This window comes from Cavia porcellus, unplaced genomic scaffold (assembly GCF_034190915.1).
Source record: "Cavia porcellus strain 051 isolate PalLab524CR breed Dunkin Hartley unplaced genomic scaffold, mCavPor4.1 scaffold_10, whole genome shotgun sequence".
In the NCBI taxonomy this organism is placed as follows: Eukaryota; Metazoa; Chordata; class Mammalia; order Rodentia; family Caviidae; genus Cavia; species Cavia porcellus.
In genome coordinates, this window is record NW_026947493.1 from 88,992,745 (window position 1) to 88,998,077 (window position 5,333).

General features: G+C 33.3%; 1 pseudogene; it reads left to right on the forward strand.

The window, feature by feature from the left end:
* The first annotated feature begins 1,606 nt into the window (after positions 1 to 1,606).
* On the forward strand, positions 1,607 to 2,394 carry LOC106025773 (olfactory receptor 4L1-like; annotated as a pseudogene).
* Positions 2,395 to 5,333: the final 2,939 nt, after the last annotated feature.

Below are 5,333 nucleotides of genomic sequence, written 5' to 3' on the forward strand. Positions count from 1 at the left end.
TTAAAAAGAAACCTGAAGTTGGAAAGATGCTGACATAAACATGAACCTCTTTGGCATTTGCATTTATATTTGGATTACTTCAATAGAAAATATGTCTTTTTACTAATATGAGTCATCTGCTTAGTCTTCTCAAAATCAAAACTCCTGTCAGGAGCATCTCTAATGTGTACATTATGTTAGAGGGTTTGGAATAAGATGGTCTTCAGATTATGTTCTGACATGTTCACTTGCTTATAAAATCAAGCTTTCTCACCTACAAAATGGCAGTAAAGGCTGAGGGGCATAAGTCTAAAGACTGCTGGATCAACTTAGAAACTTAGCACCATTTCAAAATGAAAAGCAAAACTAAGAGGGTCTGGTGGTTTAGTTCAGAGTGAAGGACTGGGGGTTTGATCTTGAGGGAAAACTGCAATATTGGAAATAACGCAGAACTGGCACAAGATATCTGATCACTAGTTAATATTTTATTAGTTCAGGTGCTAGTCTAAAAATGTAAATATAAAAAGAGATAAAATAAAGAAAGAAAAGGAAAGAAGAAATGGAAAGAGACAGAAAGGAAGGAAGCAGAGATATAAAAAAGAGGAATACAGGAATGGAAATGGAAAAAGTGATTTAATTTGCTGCCACACAAATATGTATACATTCATGAGTGAAATTTAAATTGCATAGATTAATAAACTGAATATAAATGAGCTTACAATTTATATAACATGGACATTCAGAAGTACAGGTAACTGTCACATATCTAGTATTTACAGTAGCATTATTAAAAATCGTTTACCTATAAAACTAAAGTTAAAATCATTGAGGACAATAAAAAGGATTTATCAGGCCAAAGAATATGTAGTTTTTCAGGAAGGCAAGGAAATCTAGTACATGTGTGCATTCAGTATCTGGGTTCAATTTTGAAGGATATATGTTGTATCTCAGGGTATTTTATAAAAAATTTCTCCCATACATTTGGACTTTGATTCAACCCTGTCTTCTCTTACATACCTCATACACAGCAACAGATTTGTGTGAAAGAAGAATATGCTTGTATGGGAACTATATTACTAGATAATTACTTTGGATTCAGTCCAGTAACATAAATAGCTTTCTAAACTATTTTACAACTATGTAGTGAACACAAAACTTTCTGATTTTCTACAAAAGAGGTAAACCCAAGGTTTGGAAAACAGTTATGGAAAACATTTACTAATAATATTTTTCCTGAGGATATTCATGTTTCATATATGTATATATTATATTTCTAATGGTCAAATTTTGGATTTTCTACATTGGGATACTGTCCCTTATTAATAATGGGATGAGCACATGTGCATATTGAAAAAGAAAATTTATTTTAAATTTTAAACTTAGTTTAATGCCAAGATTTTATTTTTGTATGTGGGTTGTATTTATCTGCTCACTGTAAATGAACATGAAATGTGTGTGACTATTCTAGAATTTCCTGGTTCATCCCTTTCTCTGTATCCCATTAGAATGTCTTGTACTAAATGAAAGAAACAAATCAGCCTGTGGGGTCTCAGTTTATTTTCAGGGCCTTTGTAACACAAAGGAGTTTCAGGTCTTTCTCTCAATGCCATTTTCTGTACTGTACCTCATGACTGTTGTGGGAGACTTCTTTGTTGTGCTCCTAATCATCATGGACCACCATCTACACTCCCCCATGTACTTTCTGCTAGTGAGCCTCTTGTTTGTTGATTTCTGCCTTTCTTCAGTAACTACCCCAAAACTGATCACAGACCTCTGTGAAGATGACAAGACCATTTCCTTTGGGGCCTGCATGAGTCAGATCCTCTGTTGCATTTCGTTTGTGGAGGTGAAGTGGTGCTTTTTGTATGTCCTAAGACTGTTATGTGGTCATCTGAAAACCACTCAACTACTCCAGTGCCATGGACAGATGAGAGTGTACCTGGCTAGTTTTGATATCACAGATCATTGGCTTTGTGCATGTCGTGAGTCGACCGCTTATGATCCTGGAGCTGCCCTTCTGTGGACACAGAGTAGTTGACAGCTTTTTCTGTGATATTCCATTTGTGCTGAAATTGGTATTTTGGCAACAACTTCTTTCATTCTTCTTTCATTCTACTGCTGGTCTCCTGTGATTATATTCTATTAACTGTCCACCTTCACTCTAAAGATGGTGCATTGTCTACCTGTACCTCACACATCATAGTGGTGGTGATGTTCTTTAGACCTTGTATTTTCAACTATCTATGGGAAGTAAGTACCACATGGGTGGACAATTTCCTTGCTGTCTTTTATACAGTAATCACACCTGTTATGAAACCAGAAGTTTGTACACTAAGAAATAAAAAGATTAGGAATGCCATAAAGAAACTAATAATATACCATGTGACCTCAATATTCATTAGCAATTTCATGTAACCAAAAACTTGTGTACCCCCCATGCTGGCACATTTTGACCTCTAAATTATGACTTGCACCCCTAAGTATAAGTAGTCACAGATGTATCCTCTATTTCTTCCATTGCAAAAATAACTTTAAAATTTTAATGCCTAGAATCTTACAATTTGAGGATAATAACTCAGTGAAAGTCCCTTTGTGTATGTTCAAGAATTATAAGATGTAAACATTAGTGAACCTTACAGAAATAATCATTGTCACAATTTGTTACATACTAGATTCTCAACATTGTAAAAAGTATTTTACAAAAGTATATTACTCACAAAATCATTTAAAATAGAGGTTATTCACATTTCTGCAACTACAGTGTGACATATACTTTAAATTCTAACCTAGTTAAAAAGGAATTGCAGGTATTTGAGTGGTGTGCATACACTTAGAAAGCAAAATGATAAGGGAATCAAACAATAACACCTTTTCCCTTGTCCTCCATGACATAATGAAGAGTGTTACAGAGATACCATCAATATCAATTTTATTACCAGATAATTCTCTACAAAATTGAGAGAGTTCTGTGGTTCTAATGCACAATTTTTTCCAAAGGAAACCGTTATGTGAAAACAACCACCACTTCACACACACACACACACACACACACACACACACACACACACATAAAACTCAGTTTTAATATGAATATACAAATATAGAGAAAAATAGAGATGTAAATGTGTATTTTTTTTAATTTTTAGAATGGTTATAATGAACAAAGCCAGATGTTTCAACACCATGTGGCTTCTTCAAATATGATAGCTTTTATAATACTGCATATCCTATATCCTTTGATGATGTATGCCACTTGCTAGACAAAATTATATGCATACATCTTTACTATAATTTAATTTCTAGTTCATTCTCATATAGAAGAAACTAGTAATTTCTTTGATCTCATTCTATTGCTAATATCTCACAAGTTAATAGTGACTAACAAGTTCTTATCCATATGGAAATATATTAAAGGGTTTATGCTAACATTATAAATCAATTAGCAAAGTAAGTATATGTTCCTTAAATAGGAATTATAAAACCATTGCTCATATTTATCAATAACATGGTGACATGGAGTGACTTCTAATATTTTGCATGAAATGGTTTCCATGGTATCCATTGGTGTAAATATTTGCTATTAATAGTCACTATTACTTTATAAGTGATTGAAAGTCTCTATGTAACTGCCTGTCTCTAGCTATAGATAGACATAGAACAACAGCCTACATTGACTGAGAGTTTGCTGCTTTCAAAGAATATTCAAAAAATATAGTATGTTTACATAAAAATTATTATTATAGAAGACATTTCCATTAATTTCCCTCATATCACTCCTCCTCCCTTCAGTTAGACTTATTTCATCCTTCTTGCCACTGTCTGGGGGTGTTCTGGAAGTGTACTTCATGACTGTCTTTACAAGGCTTGAAAAAAATACACTGTGATATTTGTGCACCCATGTTTGTATCAGCACAGTTTACACTAGCCAGATCTTGGAAACAAACTAAGTGTCCATCAACCGAGGAAGGGATAAAAAAGTTGTGATTTTTTTTACAATGGAATATTACTCAGCTATAAAGAATGATCACATTGAGATATTTATAAATAAACGGATGCAACTTGAGATCATATTGGTAAGCAAAATAAATCAGACTCACATTTTTAAATACAATAGTCTCCCTAGTGTAAGAAATGGTAATAGTAAATAAGATTTTATGGTAATAATGAATTGCCATTACATTGCTTTGAAGACATGTAACATTTACATTCATTAGTTGGAGTGGTTTTATTCTGTTTTGTTTGATTTTATTATGTGTGATGGTATAACAGCTATTTTGAAAAAAAAGACATTCATGCAGCCATTGTTGATTAAATATCATCTTGCTTTGAAGTCTTTCCATGCTTTTGTTCTTCTGTTTCTGTTGGCTTATCATGTTGTATCTTATTGGATTTTAATATGTGTGATAGTATAAACAAATTTTTTATGGAATATGAGATAATATAGTAGTTTTCTGTTATTTGGTTTGTTGGTTTTCTGTTATTTGGTTCTGAATGTCCTGTAATACTTTCATTATCTTGAATGGTTTTATACTATTTTGTTATGTTTGATACTATTGTATGTGAAAGTATGCTCAACTATTTCAAAGAAAGAGAATTTATTGTAGCTACTGTTAATATCCAGTTATCTTGTGGAGAAGTGCTGTGTTGCTTACATTGTTCTGTTCTGATCTGCTTTGTTCTGTCCTCTTATCTTAATCTCTTTAAAATAAAATTTTTTTTTGTCTTTTTCCTTTTTATCAGTACCGGGGATCGAACCCACGACTGCTTGCTTGCAAGGCAGGCACTTATGCTGCTGAGCTAAATCCCCAGCCCCTAAAATAAAATTTTAAAAAATGTAAAATATATACTTAATTCTTCAGCAAGGATTGATAAAAAATACACTGAATTCTGCTGCTAAGTGCATTCCAACAGAAAGTTAGGCTTGTAAAAATACTGTCTGGCATCCTATCTACTTTAGCCACCAGATCTGTCACCTGGCAACTTCTGGATTTTCCCCAAAATGAAAAGGATCATTAAAGGTAAATATTTTGGGTCAGTTAAAGACATTGAGCCATGTCTCTTTTGCATGAGAATGCAACTGAAGACACAAGAATCTTCACAAATGCTTCAGAAAACAGCATGAATGATGGGATAATGGGTGACAAGTGTGGAGTATTATAAGGAAACAATGTTTTTTACTATAAGAAATTTGTTTTTAACTCAAGTATGATATTTTTATCACATCCATATACGACCAGTTCTTCCACTTTACTGAATGAGACCTTACAACTTGTGATAGCTCATATCTAGATGTACCCGCAAAGCCTCATGTAGGAATAGGTGGGGATTTTTGGAGCTGGCTGGACCTAAAGTGT